The sequence below is a fragment of the Oryzias melastigma genome, linkage group LG20 (assembly GCF_002922805.2).
Source record: "Oryzias melastigma strain HK-1 linkage group LG20, ASM292280v2, whole genome shotgun sequence".
NCBI lineage: Eukaryota > Metazoa > Chordata > Actinopteri > Beloniformes > Adrianichthyidae > Oryzias > Oryzias melastigma.
In genome coordinates this window covers 22,662,187-22,685,511 of record NC_050531.1, presented here as the reverse complement: position 1 = coordinate 22,685,511, position 23,325 = coordinate 22,662,187, and the positions used below count along the sequence as shown (strand labels likewise).

Sequence of the window (23,325 nt, the reverse complement as noted above, 5' to 3'; positions counted from 1 at the left end):
TATGTGTAAACGAACTTTGAAGTGACTTTCTGATTACTGATCGTACTCTCAGCTGATGATGAGGAGCTTCTGCCTTCTTCATGGAGCGATATTAGCGTGGGCTAACAGTAACCTCGCCTCTGTTGAGACGTAGGAAAGGAATCACGTCTCAGACTGATTCTACCTGACACTGAAAATTACATTTACACAAATTTAGAAACACTCGGCTGTGGAGTAACTGAAACACAACTAAGGGGTCATAAAGATAAAGACAGCGATAGTCAGACAGCGATAATCAGACGTGTCTTTCATGCTAGCTAGGATTAGCCCAAATGAAAAGTGACAACAGTATTGACATGTAATTTTCAAAATACTGCAGTCAGTTCAGAACTTTTATTTTGGCTGCACGGACTCGAAGGAAAAGTTAAGGTTAGGATTACAGTTCTGGTTCGTGTTTATGCTTCAAATGGTTCCTGATCACGGCCGCAGCTGCAGCAGCGCTTCACGCTCTAGATGCATTACAGCTAACAGGACTTCATTAAATACTGCAACGTTTAGCTTTGGATTCACATAAAATACATGAAACAATGCAGCGATCTGCATCCGGACTGCACCGATAACATGTTGCCAACATGAATGTCCTTCAGTTTTAGAGCTGGTCGCACGTAAACATGCGCTAAAAACATTAGCATTAGCAAGTTACCTTCAAAGTTTGTTTTGTAGGACGACAAATACAATTTAAAATCTTTTTGTATTTGTATTTTGGAGTATTTTACTAGAAAAACAAACAATTCGCCTAACATAATTTATAGTGACTCTTGTTAGCTCCAAAATACATCTTTTAGAGTCCAAATAGTCCACTATTTCCACATAAACAACAGCTCACTGCTCCGACCGAAAAGGACTGAGCATTCTAAGGCTGAACGTGGAAGTATCCCATTGGGTGGTTTGGGTAGATCAGAGGTCGGCAATCTTCCACAGTAAAAGAGCCATTTAGGCTCATTTTCTACTGATCCAAACCTAGAAGGAGCCTCATAGTCTTACTTTAGACTTTAAGAAAGTTGGATTTGCATTCATGACCTTCTTTATTTTTAATAACAAATATGAATAATTCCTATTTTTTTGGCACAAACAAAAGACAGAATTGAAGCTCTGGGCCAAACAGGATCATCTCAGTGCAGCTCAGAACAGCTAGTAAAAATCTTCTGCAGCATAAGATAATATGTGCTCTAACTCATAAAAGATCAAACTTTTTACCAAAGTTTTTCTTTCCATATCAAATCTGTTGATTCTGGAGGTAGAGTTGATCAAACAAGACGTCTTCAGGTCAACAGGATGTAAAAACCTACATAGTTTATCATCTATGTGAACCTCAGACATCAATTTATACATTTAACTCATCTAAATTTAATAAATAATTAATTAATCCTTACTTTTAAAAAATGCTGTTTTATCTTTATTTATTTTTTGGTTTTTTTTCTCCTCTTTGTCCTCAGCAGTCTTACTCTGCTGGTTTTGTTATTTTAGCTTGGGGTTGGATCTTGGTAGTCTTAGTTTTCAAGCTTTGTTTATTTGTTTTCTTTTGGTAGTTTTGGTTAGGCAGACATTATCAGGAGCTGCTGAATCTGATGGTCGACATGTCTGGATCAGCAGTCTCCATGAATTAATTTATGTTTGGTTAAGGTGCCATCATGGAGAGATCAAAGATCCACATGTGGCTCTGGAGCTGCAGGTCGCAGACCTTTGGCGTGGACGGATTTTGTATTAGTTTGACTCTGGAAGTCGTTCAGACCCCTCTTTACTCCCTGTGCTGCACCCTCATGATGCAGCAGTAAAAAGTGCTGCTCTGCTTTTGGACGTTCATCTCAAAGCAGAAATGGAGACCATTACTAACATCAAATCTTCATATTTTGTCATGAAAATCCCAGGAAAGTGAGCTCAGAGAAAAACAGGACAGATTTTCTCAGAATGAGCCCAAAGAAAGAGAATTTTCCTTCTTGATGAAACCCAGATGACCAGGGCGTGCCCACCCCCCCACCTGTGGAGCTCTCTTCTCAAGTTCTGTCTGCATTTCTGCGACTTGAAGCCGACGTCAGCATCGGGATGACGTGGTGGTCGTCCTGACCTGAACTCAGCACTCAGTGACCTGGAAGTCCCGACGAGCGCTGAAGGATTCAGAGAAACCTTTCACCGGGGGAGATAAATAAAGGCACAGCGGGGGGGGAGCTGACAATCCTTCCTCTGCCCTGACCGACTTTACAGGCGCACCTGAATCATCCGGGCCGACAGAGGGGAGGAAATGATGCTATCAGTTATTTCTGGAGAGAGATGAGGAAAACAGCGGCCCAGAATCTGATTTCCTGGGAGGTTTAGGAGTTCGGTCTTCCTCTGCAAGAACGTGACACCATCAGCTGGTTTTTGCATAAATGATCACGGTGAAGCTGGTGGCTCTTACTGCAAAAACACAGTCAGTGCTCTGATGATTTAGGGTTAAACGTTTGTCGATCAGCTTTGAAAACCTAAATACGAAGAGGAACTTTTAGGGTGTGACACATATCCAGCACATGGAGAACTGCTGTAGTGTTTTCCAAACAGCCAAGTGTCTTTCAGAGCTGGATTTCCTTAACACATGTGACGCGCATTCAAGAAGGCGCTGAATGGGCTTTAGTATAGGCCGTTGGTGTTGTTACACAATAGTAGTGCATGTCCATCACCTACAGTTGGAAGAGTCTTACTGTCAAATGTCAAAGTGGTTCAAATCTGGTGAATCTTGCTCCAGGCTTTTTTACACAGCTCTATTCTGATTTGCTGGTGTCACAGAATTCCAGACGGATTTTTAATTTCTCCTTTATGATCAATTTTCAACTGGTTTACGTCACTTAAAAAGGACTCCACCCACACGTCACTTCCGAATCCCTGATTGGTCAAAGTTCAACTGGTTTAACTTTTGACTCATTTTCAATGATGCATGTTTTGTACCTGAAGCCTGAAAACGAACATAAAAACTAGTAGTTGTAGAGTATGAATGTGAGTTGAACGAGGATTTTAATATTTTGTTTATATTTTTTTAAGTGTTTTAAACCACCTCTAACTCCTGGCACTTTTAAAACCTAGTAGACTTTTAGTATAGTGGTTTTAAATAGTAACCCGGTGCTGTGCAGGACTGAGGATTGTATTTGCTGTGCTGTCCGCTCCCTGTTTTTACTGTGTGCATGTCGTGTTTTACTGGAGGGACAGTTGTGTTTTTATTTATCCTGTCACAGCCCGGTCTCTAGGAAAAGCTACAGTTTGGTCCAGTGCCTTGTGTTTTAATAAATACATTTTAAAGACCAGCTACTGTCTCTGCCAGTTAAATCTGGAGACCTGTGCCCCATAAAGTTGCAGGAAAAACCAATAAAAAAAATAAACGCCATCTTCTGGTACCTGGTGTAACAATTCCTCAGGAACAAGTAACGTCTTTACTGTTCTTCACAGACAACAAGAATTCTGTTGCATCTTGATGAATCCAATCGGTTGTGTTGTTTGTCCTTCTAAGCAGCACTGCAGACACACTTCTGCATTTCCACAAATGCTGCTGCATCCCCCCTCCCCCACCTGATTAGTCACAGTCTGAGATTTCAGAGGGTTTGGGACATTTGCTACAAAGTCTGTGAAAACCAAATCATTTATGTTAGTGGGTGAGGGGGAGGGAAACCTTTGCACTCCTTGGATGGTTCTCCTTGTGTCTGGTTGACAGAAATATGTGTGAGCATTTTTGGATTTGATTCTTCAACTGCTCCACTGGGGTTCCACAGGGCTCTATGTTAGGACATCTTTTGTTCTCCTTTTAGCTCCATTCTCTGGGTTTTATTCTGAGAAAGTATAGTCCCACCACTTCTGTCACCAAAGACTGGATGGCCCAGAGCTTCTTAAGTTTAAATGTTAAAAAGGTTGCAGTGATGAGTCTTGGTCCGAGCAGCTCCTGTGACATTACAGCTGTCAGAATAACGTTCACAGAATGTTAAAAAGTTTATTTTAGACAGTTTTATTACGCTGATCTCACAGCTATAAGTCATTAATACATATTAACAAATGAGTTATGTTATATTAATCAAGTGCGTTAAAGCGCCAACATTCACAGCCCTAATTATCATCTATCCATTAGCCTAACCCTCTGAATTCCTGTTGGAGTCACAGGGATGCTGGAGCCTATCCCAGCCTCTGTTGGGCAAACAGACAAGTTGGCAGACTGCTACAGCGCTTAACACAATCACACTCACATCGAGGGGAAATGTAAATTCACAAATGAACCTATGAAGTCTGATTATGGACCGCGGAGAACATGAAACTCCACACTGAAAGAACTCGGCTCGGATTTGAACCATATTCGTGACACCGTGAGATGAGAGTGCTAACCACTACACCACTGCACAACCCAACTTTATATGATGCAACAGCTAAAGTTCCTTTTTAGTAAAGAAAATCAATAATAATTATTGTTTTGTACCCAACAAATAAGATCAATCAAGCTTAAATATTGGAAATCAAAGCACTGTTTTACTCTACGACACAATAAATGTCTGCACTGAAGCAAATAAAAAATAATTAAAGAAAACTAATTTTGTACTTTGAGCCACAACAGAACACACAAACACACCAAAAGTGTGTGTGTGAAGGGGTGCTTTAATAAAAGCCAAGCTCTGATCGATGGTTTTAATTTGAGGATCAAACTTTGCAGGAAGTCAACGGCAGCTGAACAAATTACACTGTGTGTGTTTGTGCACATGTGTGTGTGGAGCTGCAGCCTCAGTCAGGGTCTGTGTGAAGTTTGTCGCATTAACCAGCATTGTGAGTCGTTTCTCCCGAAGCGCCGCTGACAGATGCGTCTCCGCTCACCGGAGGAGGAAGCCGCGACAAAAGGGAGTTTATCGTCACGACGACAAAACAAAGATGCCCTGCTGCCACACGGATGTGTGCGTCTGCGTGATTGCAAGCATGTGTACGTGTGTAACCCTATCTGTGTGCAATGCAGGGAATCATTGCATCCATATGCTCATCATAGAGTGGCTTGATTTTCCACTCATTACATTTTCAGACTGTAGACTATTACATCTGAAAAATGACTCGTCACCGTTGTGTGTCTGGACACACGTGAACAACTCGCTTCACACATGACAATCTGCTGGAGGGAGTGACAGTAAGAGGGCTGGATCCTCCTACTGAAACACGGAAATCATTACATTTCAACTTGATTTATGTATAAATGCAATCAGACTACGGTAAATGTTAACTTGTTTTACATTTTTTTAGATCAAACTCACTCTGTAGGATAGAAAAACACTATCTACACTGAATGAAACTATTGTCGATAGAATAAGGAATTATTACATCAAAAACAGTTTTTTGCCTCAAAAAAATGCACAAAATGATCAAATCTTTTCACTTGATTCGAGAGATTTACAGAAAAGAAAGAGCACAAACATACGTTTACATCCAAATGAATTAAATGCGGCATCAGTTAATGTTTGAGCAGAGCAATTCCGCCCCCATTTCCCGACATCCATACATATATATATATATATATATATATATATATATATATATATATGCTCTCCCGCTAGCTTACAGACCCTCACAACCCCAACCTAACAAAAGAAACAGTGATGAATATCAGACCTTGTGCTGGGCAATATAGAAAGAAATGTATATTACAGCGTACCTTATTTTATATCACAATAACAATATATATCACGATATAAAACAATAAAGTATATTTTCAGTTATTAAAAAAGTTCTTGCTAGTTTTACTTTGAAAACAGGAAGCTTCACTGACACTTTATTTTGAAGATTTGTTTACTTCCGGTGACAGTAACGCTGTTAATTCGACTTTGTTTTAGTTCAACAATTAAAATCCAACTTTAGTCTGATTATTTACTAAACTTTATTTATAAAGATCATGAATCAGCAATTTGGACGTCACGAATATTCATACTTGAATTTTCGGGAGCAGATCGCTAGAATACGAGTTCTCAGATACTCGTTACAGTCCTGTTACAGCTTGGATTATCTCTTATTTTTGTAACCTCTTATGTTCATTTTCATGGACTTTTCTTCAGTGATAGAAGGTTTGTCGTGTTAGCATCGGCGCGGGAATAGCCTCCTAGCATAGTCTACATATTGCTGTCTTCTGCTCATCGTCGGATGTCTTGAATCCAAAATGTAACCAAATCAGTGGCGTACCCTTATTTTGCTGAAAGTGCTTCTTCTTGTGCTGACTGCACCTGTTTCTGTTTCCACTCCAGAGAAACAACTTCAAGCTCTTCAACGTCCATCGTTCTGCACTCGTGTTAAGTAAAAGTTGTAAAACTTGTGAGAATCAAAGAACATAAGGGAGCTTTCTATTGAAAAACCACAAGACGGAGTTTCTTTGTGAAGAATCTCTTTTTAATTTATCTTTATCTTCACTTAAATACGTTTTTTGTGTACAAAGTGACGTGGTTTGTGTACAAACTGACTATTTAATAATATTTTTGGCATTATAATTGATCAAATTAGGTCATAAACAATAGAAGAGAAGTAGAACGATAGGCACTTTTCTATTGGTATCATCATGTCCCCCAGCACTAATCAGAGCTATCCAGTCGTACAGATATGATCCAGAGTCCAGCTCAGACCAGGAAAACAAAGACGCTCCAACAAATTCACATTCCCAGCTCGTCACATGTTCACATTTGTTAAGGATCCCTCCACGTCACTTTTAACTTTTTGGGTGTCCTTAACTCGTCGTTTTTGATGTGCTGGCTGTTACCATGAAATCACAGGTCCCCAACCTCAGGGCTGTGAACCAGAACCAGTCCAGTACAGCGATGCATTGTGCACTGGTACCCAAACCTGGCACCGGAACCCCAACCCTAACCTGAAACCAGACCAGATGTGGTACAAGATGCAGTATCAGGTGAGAACCGAACACGGTACCGGATATGGTAATGGACGCGTCCTGGCGACCAGTGTGCATCCGGTACCGCGTCCTGAGGGTTGTGGACCCTTGATTGTATGGCCAGCCAGCATGTCAAAAAAAGACGAGTTGGGGAAACCCAAAACATCCAAAAAGTGACGCCTTCACTAAGTGTCAACATGTGACGACTTTTGGATCTATTTGTCTACAAGTGGATCCATCAGAATGGAGTGGAGCAGGGAGCTCATGCCCCGCCCAGAAATGTTTGTTTACGTCACAAATACAATATTTTTCCAACTGCATTGTTTTTGTTTGCTCCTGATCCAAAACATATTGAACAAACAAATAAAAAATACTCAGAAATGACATTTTTAGCTTAATTTTCTTTATATATATATATATGCCCTTTTTCATGAGAGAAATGCTACAAAAACATGTTAAAAACACCAAAAACACAATTTTAATCGGAGTGAGTCTTTAAATCAATTCAATGGAGGGTATAGAAGATAGATACAATTTGAGGTAGAACATGTTCAACCTAAAAGTGTATAGGAGCTTTTCTTAAACTTCTTCTGCTATAGAACCCTCCTGGATGAATGAAAACCTTCACAGATATGATCAAATCTGCTTTGAAATCTGTTCATCTCCTCTCCTACTGGTACTGCGGTAAAGAGGTAGTTCAGGAGGTATCTCGTATTTTTTTATTAATGCATCAAAGTAGTGGAACACTCGACTACAGCTGTTTGACGAACGCCTACTCTGTCCTGGAGTGAAACACAACATAAAACCCATTTTTACAACCAGCGTTTTAACACCAGCATGAGTCTCCAGAGATTCTTTCTTCTGTTTTTATCAGCAGCTTTTTTTCCCATTTTTGTGGTTCTTTGTTCCAGCTGTGGTTGTGCTAAAGTGCTTTGTGAATAAAAATGTTTTTTGTAGAGCTGATTCTAAATGCGATTCTGAATTTCTGTTAGAACAGCCCAAAGGATAAATGTGACGATGCTGCTGGTGTCCTGGGAGAAGGGGAGCATCGGTGACGCCTGGACTGAAGCGGTCTGACGACGGTGTCCCATCCCTGCCTAAATGTTTGCTCCCATCAATGAAGCAGAAAGATCAACAGGTCGAGGATGGAGGAAAGTCTGATTTCTTCATCTTCAGAGGCATAAATCTATTCTTCATTGACGAGTGAGTTAAAAATCTGTCAGTGAGTGGGGTTATAAAGTCTTTGCTCCTCTCTTTAACACCTCCTCTACCCCCCTCCTGGAGTCTTTGAAGTGACTGTGGCAGAGAATTAAGTCAACCGAGCAGCACCCGGGGGAGCCATCCGGCCCCCGTTACATCATGTTACAGCAACATCAAGGAGAGGAGGAGGAGGAGTGGCGAGAGGGATAAAGATCTGAACCTGCTGCTCTCTGTTTGACCTCCACAATCAAAGCGTCCTGTTAATACCGCAGCGTTTTCGCTCCTCTCTGCCCGCCGGCGCTCTCAGAGGGATCGGAAGCCAACGCAGCCGTCCCTGATGAGCTTTCTTCATGTTCACGACTCATGACACGAATGACGCTCGGGAAACGTACCAGCCTACACCTGTCGGAAAGTTTGAAACAGCGTTAACTGGCAGGATTCCAGCTGAGGTTTCTGGACAAATTCACATTTAGATGCTGATTTTCTCTCCTAGAAAGATCCAGAGGAGATGCAGAGAATGCTGTTGAGCTACGTTCACACCGCTACATCGTGTTTTGGCCTTCTAAGTTCTAAACCCTCGTGTTCAACGATTATGATCCATAAATGATTCTGAACAGTTTCATGAATTGTTAAAAATAGAACATCAGAAAATGTCTAAGATTTAAAGTAAAAGTAACAACCGTTTTTCACTCAGACATTTTTCAAGAAACATGTCTGACCTTCCAGATCTCGTCATCCGACCAGCGCCAACTTCACTTAAATAGGGGTGTCAAACGCATAAGGGGTCAAAATCCAAAACACACCTTAGGTCACAGGCCGAACAGGATAAACATTGAACACTCTAAAACTACATTTTTAAAACTTTAAAACCATAACTTTTTAATATAATAATGAAGTAGATATATAGCATTACCTGTGATAATTCTAGTGTGAATGCTGTAAGCTGAATTTGGCTGTTGAAGATGTTACTGCTGATAGCTGAAGATGCTGAAATTGATAGCTGAAAACGCTGAGGCTGAAAACGCTGAAGCTAACAGCTGAAAATGCTAACTCTGATAGCCAGTTAAAATATTAGCTAAATGCTAAATAAGCCTAAAAAACTGAAAAAAAAGTTAGCCAAAACAGCTAACTTCAAAATATAATAAAAAACTTGAATTCAAAAGCCTAAATTTTGCAAAACAGCTAGTGTGTAAATATTAGCCTAGCTCCAAAACAGCATAAAAGCCTAAAATAGCCAAAACAGCTAGCATGTAGCTGAAATATTAGCTAAACTCCAAAATAGCCTAAAAAAATCTTAATGAATGCCAAAAGAGGTCCATGAAGCTAGCAGAATGCCCATTTTTAAAACTTTAAAACTGAAAGTTTTTTACATACATATGAATAATAAAAAGCAGGAATATTATTCCAGAATAAATCAACTTAAACCTTAAATAACTTTCTATGTTTTATTCTCCATAAAAATATATTTTGTCAGAATTATACAAGTTAGAAATGAGCACAAGATAACATCAGGTCAGATCTGGGATGCCTTGATAACTGTTTCATAATCAAATCATTACCTCCTGAGTCACAATCAAATCAAGTCGTGAGGTGCCTCAAGATTCCCGCCTCTAATTCAAGTATAGCTACCCAAGTTTCTACATCTATTTTCAGGATCTACAAACAAAACATGCGCCAATTGAACGCGTGTTTTAGCTTAAACCAGGTTGACTACTCTCATTCAGTAGTGACAAGTGGATGAAGTTCCCTTCAATTCACGGAAGTACCAGCTGTTTGAAAATTGATCATGAAAATAATATTTGCAGTTTGTGCTCCATCTTAATTATATGAAACTAATCGGAATGGAGCTGTAAAGGAAAACGCCTAGAACAAGACTCATAAGGTGGACTTGGTGCAGTGTGATTCACGTGTTGTTCCTGCGATTTCATGTTCCAGGTGGATCCTCTGTGCTCCTGTTCTTGGCCGTGGACCTCGCCCTCACCTGTCTATTCAAATACGTAGTTGTAGAGTTAGATAAGCTAATCCCGCTTTAATAATCCTGGTAGATCTCCTGTCTGTCCTGGGAGAGGATCTCTCCTTCATGTAAGGTTTCTTTTTTTTCCTGAATAAAGTTTTTTAGGAGTTTTTTCTTACTAGAAGGGAGGGTCTAAGGACAGGGATAACCAGTGTAGTTTAGGTTAGCAGTAATTTTTTGTTTATATTTTATGACCGACTTTCTGTTTCTGTACAATTACCAACATGAAGCCCAAAGAGGCATTTTTTGTCTGGGCTATATAGATAAAAAAGAATTGAATTTCCACTGCTTCAACATTTCACACCAAACCTCTTCAAACTGGAGCTACATGGTCTAGTAAACAGTAGCAGAGGAAGCCCCTCCCTGCTTGTCCAGTGTGAACACCACAGACTAAATGTCGACTCATGAACTGCTCTGTGTGTCTGCAGCTTTAGAAGTTGATGCAGGGCAGCTTTCCAGCTCTGTGCAGGTACAGCAGAGGTGTGATGAAGCTGCTGACAATGCTGATGCACAGGCTGACCAAAGTGATCTGCAGGATGAGAGTTATGGACGCGTACAGGATCACCGGGCCCAGCAGGCTGAGCTGCAGCAGCTGCGTGCTGCTGTTGAACACCAGTGTGATCATGATCACCTTGAAGGCCTTCTTCTTCATGCTGTTCCAGCTCTCGGCGCCGTGCCCCCCGTCGCCGGGCCCCGGCCGCTTCAGCACGTAGAGAACCCGCATGCCGCAGTACAGCAAGATGAAGAAGAAGAGCAAGGATTTGCATATAAGCAGAAGTGCTAAAATGGTGCGATACACCAGGAGTGGAGTCATGCAGTCGAGCAGAATGAGCAGCCAGTCGACGGCGCAGCACAGCAGCCTGTAGCGCAGAGGCCTGAATCTGAAACGGGAGCAGAGGAACGTCTGAGTCGGGTTTCTACAAGAACTTTAGTTCCGCTCTGTGGAGGGATTTTTCTGCCACCATATTGCAAACAAAAGTTAGTTTTGAGATCCAAATTTTCTAGGCTGCAAACAAAATGTAAAGCGTTCAGAAAAAAAAAACATAATTTGCAAATAAAAATATTTTATATTTGTTTTCAAAAACTTTTTTTTTTGCTTCCATAAATATTTTTGCAAGCAAAAAAAGTTTGCAAACAAACACATTTTTGTAAGTAAAAAAGTTTGCGAATGCAAAAATATTTTTGAAAACAACAGAAAAGTTTTTGAAAGCAAATATTCAATATTTTTATTTGCAAATTTGTTTTTTTTAACACTTCACATTTTGTTTGCAATTTAAAACATTTTGATCTCAAAACTTTGACTTTTGCTTGCATTATGGTGGCACAGAAAAATCCCTCCATACCCGTCAGTCCTTAGAGAGCTGTGGGGGAAACAGACTATTTGAGAACTGGACCCAGTGAGAGTGATGTCACCAATAGTCTGCTTCTGGCTGCAAGCAAAATAAGTCAATTAAATCACCTTTTTTTGCAATACGGTCATCGCCGTGTTGAAACCAGAAATCGTCAGTTAGCAGTGATTGGTCAGGAGTGAGCTTGAAGTTAGGCCACACCCCTACCACTTGAAAGTTGGCAAAACAAAATCTATCAATTAACCATTTTGAACGCACAGACCGCAAACTTTCATTGCAGCATCTGATTGGTCAGGGAATAACTTTAAAGTATCCAAACAGGGAAGTTGGAGGCTGACTCCGCCCACAGCAGAAATGTGGGTGGGGCTGGGGAACAGGACTGTTCTCATTACTGGTGCTGCAGATCATGACGTGGGACTTAAATGGTTTAACAAATCATGAAATTTAAATATAGTACCTCAATTCAACCTGTAGGGGGCAGCACACAGGCAGTTTCTGACTATATTTCTGAGAATTGAACAACTTTATTTAAATTTTTCAAAAATGACCAACAGCCCAGCCAGCAAGGCCAAGTGGCCCCATATAGTTTAAAAATGTGCAGAAAATGTGGGCCCCGATTGGGTTTGTCCACAGTTTCTGTGCGGTCCCACCTGTGTTAGCCCACATTGGCTTAAGTGGGGATTCAGTGGGTTAGCTTGCTACGCCAGCCAGCTGGCCGGTGGACAGTATAGCATGCTAGCGAGCTCTACTGGTTTTCTCCTGATTGAAAAAAAGATTTGAAACTGAAAAAAAGCTTTTAAAGTGAAATTTTGAGTTTCAAGACCTATTTTTTTGGCCAAACATTAATATTTTTTTCAAAATATTTTATTTCCGTTTCAAATAATTGAAACCGAATGATTTAGCTCCATACATTTCCGGTGTTTAGAAAAACAAAAGAAAAATAGTAAGAAATGTGTCCAAATTACCTTTAAAATCCAGGTTACTATATAGACCCCCGCTATTTAGTTTTTCAGTAGTTAGGGGTTAGGGAGGGAATTCGGACACAACCCATGTATTTTTCCATGTTTGGCCCTTTGTAAAAGAGCTTTAAAGATTTTTGATTATAATAAAATGTTGTTTATTATGTTCAGAACAGTGTTAGCGATCAAATGTTTTGTTTTTTTTGGAAAAAGCCAACATTGACAAATGACTCAAGTGTTGAATCTTTTTGCTATTTTTTAACAGACATGATCATTTTTCAGTTTTGAATCCAGATTAAATATTTTCTGGAGGTTTGTCTCCACAGACCCAAGGGTTAACTTCCTTGAGGAAGGACCCTGAGATCAGGTACAAAATCAAACCATAGAGAAGAGAAAACGTGGAGCCAGATCGTCCATCGTTACCTGAGGAACATTGTGGGATGCACCACAGCCAGAAAGCGCTCCAGACAAATGCAGGTCTGGAAAAGAGGCCGAGAAATCAGCATGAGCTGCAAGAAAAGCTGAAGCAGCAGCACGCCGATCCCCAAGGACATCTGCAGCGAGAAGTGAAAGAGCAGGTAGAAGGACGAGCAGCAGAAGAGGATCTCGGACACGGCCAGGTTGAGAGCGAAGACCTCGGAGGCCACGGCTCCCCCCGCCGCGATGAGCCTAAGAACGTAGACGTTGGCAGGCAGGCCCACCACCACATTGATGGCCAGGATAGCCTTTATTCCATCAATGAAGAAAGTCGGATCAAAAGCTGATGTCTGATTGGCTCCAGTTGAATTCATCTCCAGCAGTTTTTTTGGCAGATCTACAGAAAGTTTGATTATTAGTTTCTTCAGGTCCAAAACAGTGTCCTGAACTCATAGAACACTGCACAGTCTGCCAGATTCAGATGGTTCAAACTACGTCCACACTTTGAGGCTGTGTTTAACCCTTAATTAGGCATTTCCTCCCATTGAACCATCTGTTCTGATTCTGGACAACATAAAACGTCCTCACAAAGTGGTTTGAAACTGTCAACAAACAGCCAAGGATTAATGATGCGGCAGAAGTTTGTTCATTGGTGTTCAGCCGCCTCTCAACGGACATTAGCTTTGTGAAACATAATGAGCAGAAATGATGATTTATTTGTTACGCACCTCAGTCTCACTTGCTGCTTCTAAACACCATCCATCCACTCTAGGTTTTGCATTCAAGAGTTCTGCTGTTTGTAATTTGGGCTTTTCATTTCTCTAGCATCTCACCACACGCTCCTTTTAAAGTGGACCCACCTGTGGATTTGCATGGCGGGCAGCGGAGTCTAAGTTTACATCTGCTGCATTCAAACAAGCTGAATGGAGACACGGATATGGTTTCTGTGGACTGAGGGCATGGCCACATTTGCATTGGATTTCCCTCAGAATGCAATTTGTCAGAGAACTTTTACAAACAGAACGTTTCTTCACAAGTTCATCAAGACCAACCAAAGAGACGGATCTGGACACTAGAACCTCATCCCTCATGAGGACAAATATGAAGCAATGCTGGTGGACAGTTTGACCTCTGCCACCTTCAACAGAGCACGGCGCCTTTGATGAGTGAAACAGTTGTGTTCCTCATTTCCACAAAGAAAAAGGTTTTGTGGTGAACAGAGAACTGGCTGTTCTTATCTCAAAGTTCACGACCTACACAGAATCAAGTCAATATGACCATTTCATGTTTACTTATGACTCCATTGTGTTTTGATGATGAAAATGTGGATGGGTTATTAAAAATATACATATAAACGCATTTTTTTTTTTTTTGCAAAAATTGTTCGACCGCAATGAATTGTGGTCTATATTTGCTAAGGTAGTGAGCATAGATGCATGCCAGATTTTTGCAGAGACTGCTGGGAAATTTCTAGGACATTGGATTTTGGAATTTTGAATTCATATTTGGACTATAGCTGCGGCTACATCAGTATCTTACCTTCACCAAGTTTGAATTAGAAGTGAATGATTAATTGATACACTTTATAAACGCTTTGAGTGTCTGGAAAAAGCACAGAGAAACCCAGTCCATGATTATTGTGGATCTTTCAGAGAACCACGTCCTTTACAGAACCAAAACCTTCAACAATATGAGATCCCCAGACTGCGCTTACCCAAAACATTGACAATATAGTATAAAACCACTTCCTCAAAAAGACCTTACAGAGCTGCAGCATTTATAGGACCAATACTACATCCTTCACATAACCAAAACCCTCATAAAAAACGCCTTATAATAGGACAGTCCCTGTAATTTGAGGACTTTATTATTGTCATTGCATGGTGGTGTAGTGGTTAGCACCCTTGCCTTAAAGCGAGAAGGCTCCGGTTCAAGCCCGGCGAGGTTCTTTCTGTGTGGAGTTTGCATGTTCTCCTCATGCATGTGTAGGGTGTTTTTTTGCCAGATTCCAAAAGATTGTCTGATTTATTATTACATAACTGTTAGAACATACTTTGAACACAATGTCTCTTCTACACTAGTTGCTATTGTGATAAGGTTTTTTTAATGCTGGAATAGTCGGGATAAAATCTGGACATCCCCCTAGCCTGATCCTGAAAACATCCTCCTTACATCATTCAGAACATTAGTCATGCTAATAGCACCTGATAAGACTGAAATGCTGGAACACATGTTACTGCAAGTTCATCTCTCGTTCACCTGCTTATTTTTGGTCAATCATTTTGAAATACCGCGGGTCATGTGTTGTAGTTTTACCAAAATAGCTGAACTTTTTCTGTGGCTGTTTCTGGTTAGTTTTTGTCTTTGAGACAGTCTTCATAGTATTTATCAGGAAGATATGTTTCAGTAAACATGCATCATGTTTTTGTTTGCTCTTCGGGATGAGCATCACCTAGCAGCTAATGAGAGAAGATCAGATAGTCATCCACCTGATTTGCATGACAGATGCCGTCTAGTTAAAGCAGGAGAATATTACATTACAAAACCTTGCATGGTTTACATAGATATCGTTACAAAAACACGTATGTCTCTTGCCTCTTAGGTAAGTCTTTACATAAGGTGAGGTAAGGTGGGGTCACAAGTGAAGGGAACATTCAATGATCATAGAGTGTGTGAGTCCTCAGTCCCCGTCTTCATTGATTCAACCTGATTGTTGTCATTTCAAAAATGTTGTCCAAAGCAGCTTCATAGGTCCGTTTCTGTTTAGAAATACTGTCCTTGATCGTCTAATTACAACAGTCGTTCTATCATCACCCTGATCATTAAACAAGAATTCAGAAGACTTTAGTCTGCTCATCTTTGAATATATTTCCTGTAATGAAGCTTCTAAAGTTCTCCACAGAAGAAATATCTGGACTACAGGTCAGTTTAGCAGCTGGACTCCACTAGGATGAAGTCTAAGGTCTGAACCTTGCAGTCCTTAGACTTCACAGTTTGGTATAACATGAAATTCATCCTCCATGAGGTAAGATCTGTATCGCTGTTTTTCTGAGAATTTATCTGTATCACGGGAACAGATGTTCTTCTATACATCCCAGAATGCAACAGGACTGTGTCCTAGGCTGCATATTACCAACTGAAAGAGAGCTCTAGAAGGGTTGGGCATGAGTTCTCAGAATCATTAAGCCTACATATGCTCAGACGAAGCATCTCCTCTGTGGCTTATAAATTAAATGTTGCTGTCCACATCTGAAATGAAGATAAACTATACATCTTAATTAAAGTTCCATGTGAAGAAGAAACCACGTCCTTTGGTGCTGGGACCACAAACTCCAAATGATTAGTCTCTGTTTGGCGTCCTGGAGTTCAGCTATAATCCACTTTCCACAAAGTCAATCCACATCCAGATCTCCAGCTCAGAGAAAACATCTTCTGCCAATTATTACAAAAACTAACAGATCAGCAAAAAAGTAGAACCACAGAGAAACTCAGAAGATGAACTTCAGTTTGGTCCAAACTGGACAATTCTATTATCTGATCCATTCAAAGAGGTCAAAGGGGTCTGTGCGTTAATCAAATGTCTTTTCTATGGATTTGTTGAGGGTTTAACTCCAAAGCGTGGTAGATATGCTATTTTAAAAAAAAAATTAGCTTTGGTGAAACACGGGATCAATTCAAATTCTATTTATCTTTCAACTGCATCAAACACCTGACTTTATGTGAGCTCTAACAGCAAACTGGTTTAGATAAAACAATTGTTGGATTTTTTTATTAATTTGTACGTATAATGGATAAGAAAATAAGTATGTATCCCCAGCAAATAAACAAACAACAAATCTGTTCCTCACAAATGTGTTACTTCTTCTTTCAGAGGCTCATATCCTCCATTTGTCATTTGTATTAATGTCCACGCCCTTAAATGGTCGGACTAAACTTTTCCACCAAAGAGTTGTCAAAAGACACCAGTGTCAAGATTGTAGACCTGAACAAGACTGGAAGGAACCATTCTAAAAAAGCAAGCAGCGCGGAGAAAAGAGATCAACTGTTGGAACAATTATTAGAAAATGGGAGAAATTTAAGATAACAGGTGATCTCCTTTCAACTGGATCTCCATGAAAGATCTCACTTAGAATCTCTAGAGAACTAAGAGAAAACTGCTTGAAGGAACTAATCAATGACATGAAGAGAGCTGGGCCCACAGTAACAAATGTTACTATAGTAACACTCTACACATCTTGGATTTACATTCTGGAGACATCCATGGCAGCACATGTTCAGACCCGTCTAAAGTTCTCCAAAGACCTTCTGGATGATCCAGAGGTGGATTGGAAGAAGGTCTTATGATCAGAGGAGACCAACATGGAACTCTTTGGTATAAACGCCATTTGCTGTGTTTGGAGCTGTTTTTAAAGAACATCATACCTATTGTGAAGCATGTGGGTGGAAGCATCATGCTTTGAGGATGTTCCACTGCAAAGGGAACAGGATGACTGATCCATGTAATGGAGGGGTGTCAAATTCAATCACACAGGGGGCCAAAATCCAAAACATCGCTTAGGCCGCAGGCTGAACAGAATAAACATTTATTGAACACTCTGAAACTACATTTATAAAACTTTAAAACCTTAATTTTTTAAACATAATTATGAACTAGATATGTAGCATTACCTGTGATAATACTAGTGTGAATGCTGTAAGATGAATTTGGCTGCTGAAGATGCTAATGCTGATAGCCGAAAAAGCTGAAATTGATAGCTGATAGCTAAAAACGCTGAAAGTGATAGCTAAAAACGCTGAAGCTAATAGCTGAAAACGCTGAAGTTGATAGCCAGCTAAGATGTTAGCTAAATGCTAAATTAGCCTAAAAAAACAACCAAAAAAACTTAGGTTAGCAAAAAACAACGGGCATATAACTGAAAAAATAGCTAAACTTAAAAGTATCTTTAAAAACAAAAAAAGCCCAAATTAGCCAAAACAACTTGTGTGTAGCTGAAATATTACCTGTGATAATACTAGTGTGGATGCAGTTTGGTTAAATTTAGCTGCTGAAGATGCTAGTGCTGATAGCTGAAATAACTCAAACTGATAGCTGAAAACGCTGAAGCTGAGAGTCAGCTAAAATATTAGCTAAATGTCAAATTAACCTAAAAAACTAATGAAAAAATTAGGTTAGCCAAAACAGCTAATATGTGGATAAATAAAATGCTATACTTCAAAAGATCCTACAAAACTGAAAGAAGTTTAAATATGCCAAAAAAAGCTAGCATGTAACTGAAATATTGGATTAACTCCAAGACAGCCCTTTTATTTTGAAAATAAGTTATTAGAGCTTCTGTCAAATGTAAAATACAAAAGAAAAAAATAAGATTGTAAGAGATTCTAGGGTTCTTTTTATACTTTGCTTTTGCTTGTGCCAAAAAATTGACAAGATTATTTTTCATAATTAAAAAAAGAAGGCCGCAAACACAAATCCAAATTCCTTAACAGTTAAAGTAAGACTTTGCGGCTCCTTCTAGGTTTTGATCAGTAGAAAACGAGTCCAAATGGCTCTTTTAGTGTTAAAGGTTGCTGACCCCTGTACTATACTTACAATACATACTGACACTACATCAGTACAATCAAACATTATCCGACATGGCTGTTAAAGAGGGAATGACTCAACTGTCATTTGTCAATTAAAGGTCAGTTTCAGCACAATTTAGATCTTTTAAGAAAAAGAACACAACTACGTTTTTTAACAGATCCACTTGTCACTGATACCTAATCCACCTACAGAAAAACATTTTTTGGAACCAGCTTATATTGGTACATCTTTTACCTTTTACACTGACGTTGCACTTGTAATGAAACGTTTTGTGATTATCGTCAAGCTGCTTTGGCTTCAGTACTTTTTTTTCTAATTTTCAGAGGAACTTTAAGGAGAAAGTGAACACTGACTGTTGTGCTGCTTAATCTAGACCTCTACGCTCAAATCCAAACGTGAAATGAAGACCGGTGTGTCTGCGGTCCTCATGAAGAAGATGGGTTTTAACAAGTGTGTCGAGTCTTCCAACGAAAGTCCCCATGAAGAGACTTAAACCAGAACAGACTCCCACACAGAGCTCTGATTGGCAGATCCTAAAGTTCTAAACTTTGACTAATTACCGCCCTGACAGAGAAACGGAGATTTAAAGCTTCGTGTTTGCGCTTGTATGAAAACACACTACTTGAACCTTCACTCAATTAGTCTGCTTCATGTTAAATGAGAGCTCCATAATTGCTCACCTCTGACCCCGAAACATTCAACATCAAGTAAAGTAAATATAAACACGGTTCTGACTCGGCTCTTGTTACACACAAGTGTCGTCGTTGTGCGTTTGTGTTCTGGCCGGTAATGAGTGGTGGCATTAAAAGGCGTTGTTGGCGTAATGAGCCACAGATGTGGGTTCAGAAGAAGCTCTCCCGGTTGTTCGTTTGATCTCTCATTTCAAGTAAATTTTGGTATTTTAGCTCGTTAGCTGCTACTTTGTGGATGGTTACATAAAAACACGTTTCAGCTCCAAAAATAACATGGAAAACCAGCAGCCGCCGGCGTTTCTCTGCCGGGCCCGGTCCGTGCTTTTGTTTGAAACTCTGTTCACTCCTGATTATTATCTGTCTGTTTATCTCTCATTCTCTCGCAGAGTCACTGTTTAATTGGAAGGCCCTCCTCCTCTTCTCCTCTTCTCCTCCTTCCCCATGGGAAAGTATGCAGACACATTTTGATTTGATTATGCCTCACAAACCAAACCGTGCTGCGCAGCATTCCTGCTCCATCCCAGAAGGGTCCAGAACCAGGCAGCACATGTAGGTCCAGGGTTTGATTCCCACCTAAAGTGAAACATCCTCAGACGGACCTGCATCCTCTGCTTGTTTCTTTCAGTCACTCTGAGATTCTGCAGGTTTCTGGTCACAAGCAGGCCTGACTCAAGCCTAAAGACGCCCTCTACAGGCCGCCGCATGCACACACTCGCAACACTAACAGCAGTTAAACCACGTCTTAGTCAACCTTTTCCATGAATGTGATGCTCATAACCAAAGTCCCTCTAAGTGAAAATCAAACCCCATTCACACATGGAAGCATTGATAATAACTTCTTCTCTGTTTCATTTTGAAGGTTTGGAGCTTTAAAACATCAAAAACAACAAAACTGCAAGTTTTTTCTTTTTTTTCTAGCTGACTCACAACCAAAGAATTTCTAAACTAAAATCCTGATTTCATAACTTCCAGGATTTATTTCTATATTTTTTACTCCAAAAATAACTACAAAAAAAGATTTATGACAAAACAGTGCCTCCCCGACTCCTTTCATAAGAGAAAAGCACATTTCTACGATCCAAATGTTTCCAATTATAGTTGAAAATCTTTAAGGAAAATCTTCAGAATTTCAGTCTAAGTCAGACTCTGTTGGATCCCAGCGCTGCACTCTAGCAGACAGTTGCAGTCTGAACCCAATATAAACTGAGAGGTGACCGCCCATGTTGTCCTTCGCTCTAATCTCTGGCTGATCGGTGTGGCCTCATCTATATTCACTTCAGGAGAATGATTTTAAAGTTCAGTTTGATTTATTGGCTTTGAATCCAGCTGGTAACCTAATGTTCTCCTATTTTTATTGACTGTAAGAACAATATTGCTTTCACAATTCTTCTTTCATACTGCATGTTTGAGCAAAAATTTGACCACATACTCAGAACTCACCAAAATTTGCCCTCACCTGTTACCAGGTGAAAATGAATTTGACACTCCCCCAAAATATGATGACATCACAGCAAAATAAGCCCTCAAAAAAGGAATCGGGACAAAATCTCCAATGGGGCTAAAAATAAAGTTCAAAATCCCCAACCAAACCAAAACAAGCATGTAGGGGATATCCACAGGAAGTTTGAAAACTATTATGGGATGGTTGTTGGAGTGTAATTTGGCAATTTTCACATTTTTGAACAAAACAAAAAACTTTATTCGAGTGATTTTCATAAAGTTTCACACACATGCCAAAAGATTAATTGGTCAACAAGTTTTTTTAGGACATTTTTTGGTCTATTAAAAAAAAAAAAAAAAAACGAAAAAAACTTTAGAGCCAGCGTCAGGAGTCTGGTCAGCGGCGGGAGCGAACTCCAGAGCACTAAACTCACTACACATCCCAGCATCCCCAGCACACTCTCCATGGAGACCACTAACCTAACTCTAATCAGACAATCACCCACCTGTTTCTAATTCACTGCACAGAGCCTCCCTCTGTGTGAAGTATTGTTTTGTACCACCCTGCCTGCATTACTGAGCATTTCTATCTGGACCTGATCTTCTGTTTCTGACCCTGCTGATTCTCTGATTGTCTGCCGCCAGCCCTGACCCTAACCTGGACGCTGACGACTCTACAGTATTCTCTTCTTTGATGACCCCGTGCTCATGATTGACCTCTGCCTGTCTGACTCTGATTTAGTTTTGTGGACTTTTAGCTGTACTAGGCTCCTGTCTGAACTAATAAACCTGCAGCATGTGAACCATCCGTCTGCCTGTATGTGACAACCAGCTAGGAATTCAAAATATCTTAGGGCAGGGGTGTCAAACTCAATTGCACAAGGGGCCAAAATCCAAAACACATTTTAGGTCGCGGGCCGAACAGGATAAACACTAAAACTAAATTTTTAAATCTTTAAAACCATAACTTTTTAACATAATTATTAACTAGATACAGTATATAGCATCTGTGATAATGCTAGTGTGGATGCTGAAGATGCTGAAATTGATAGCTAAAAATATTGGAGCTGATAGCCAGCTAAAATATTAGCTAAATTCCAAATTAGCCAATAGAAAAAGATAAAAAATCTAGCTACATGCTTGCCAAAACAGCTAGCTTGTAGCTGAAAAAATAGCTAAACTTAAAAAATGTCCTAAAAAATGAATGAAAAGTGAATGCCAAAATAGTCCAAAAAGCTATCAGAAAGCAAATATTTAAAACTTTAAAACTGGAACTTTTTAACATAATTATGAACAATAAAAAGGCAGGAATATTATTCCAGAATAAATCAACCTAAACCTTAAATAACTTTGAATATTTTATTCCGCATAAAAACACATTTTTTGGGTTTGCAAAAGCACTGTTTCCCTGCTGCTCAAATATTTTAACCAGAATATTGTGAAAATGTAACAAACCTAAATTGTTAGCACAAGCTAACCTGAACAATATAACATGACTATACTAGGAATGTGGCCGTTTTACTAAAAAAAACTTCAGTTTCCAATGAAATCCCAAATTTTACTTTTGCAGATTCTTCTAAAATGTCATAGACCTGTTTATCCCCTCAGGTGATGAAAACATAGAATGGTTGCTATGGAAATAAAACTATCAATTATCAATTTATCAGAGTTTTTAATCTGCAGAGTTCTAAAATTAAAGATCATGCAAACATTTAATGTTTCTTTATGAAATATGAAAGTTTTGCTGGATTTATCAGAGAGCACTCACGACTCCCCATCTCCTGAGGGTGGAGTGACTCACACTTTCTTAAGGTGACCGCTGGCTGGACCTCAACCTCGTCACGCCGAGCAGCGTCGACGCTCCCTTCATGTGGTTGGAGTTCCCAGCATGCATCACAACAATGAGTTCCAAATGCTCCAAGTCTAAACATGGAGGCTTTGCGCCTCTCTCTTTCTGATCTGTTTAAAGTGTGGTCAACGTGAGGGGGTGGAAGCTCAGCGTCTTGCTCAAGAGCACTGCCAGGAACAGTAGAGGGAAAGAAAGAGATGTACTAAAGTCAAGTTTGAGCAGAAAAAAAACTGAAAGATTTTTTTAAAAGATGGGGAAGATGAGTCTTAATGGAAAGAAAAAAAACGGCAAAAAATGTCAAACAGAAAGAAATAAATAAAAAGGGAATCACAAGAGGATCCCAAATCATCCCTTCAATGTCTTTGGAAAACCCCACATCCACACAGACGCACGGACAAACAGCTGGAGGTTTTAGCCATGGGAGGAACCTGCAGACTGCAGCTGACCTTGCCTCCCTCCCAAAACACCAGCGTGAAGACTGAGCGCGTGTGGCCGAGCAGCACAGAGCCCAGAAAAGGAAAGAAGGATTCCTTTATAACCTCTAACATCTCCGTCTATCAGCTGTTACTGTGTTCGTTTGCTGTAAACCGACCATCGCCCTCCAAACGATCAGTGATTAGTTTGAACAGAACAGAACAGTTCTTGTGGGGATTGGGATCAGGGATGTGCTGTGTTAACTTCTCTTTCTGTCTTCCACCTGGTTTCCTTCCTCCTAACGAGTACACCTGTGCTTGATAGTCACTCCCTCCTATATAAGTCTGCAGTTCTCCTGCAACACTAGATCGGCTTGTGTGTCTTCGAGTGTCACGAGCCCTCTAGCCTTCTCAGTAGCATTTCATGTAGAAAATAAACTACATCTGTTTGGAGCCATTCTGTGTCCTGCGTTTATGTCCGTGCCCAGATCCTGACGGTTCTGGTACCAGAGC

General features: G+C 40.0%; 1 protein-coding gene across 2 annotated transcripts in view; it reads right to left on the bottom strand.

Moving 5' to 3' along the window:
* sugct (succinyl-CoA:glutarate-CoA transferase) overlaps nucleotides 1-23,325 on the bottom strand; it is a 91,354-nt gene that overhangs the window by 14,571 nt on the left and 53,458 nt on the right. The gene's annotated exons all lie outside the window — the stretch shown is intronic.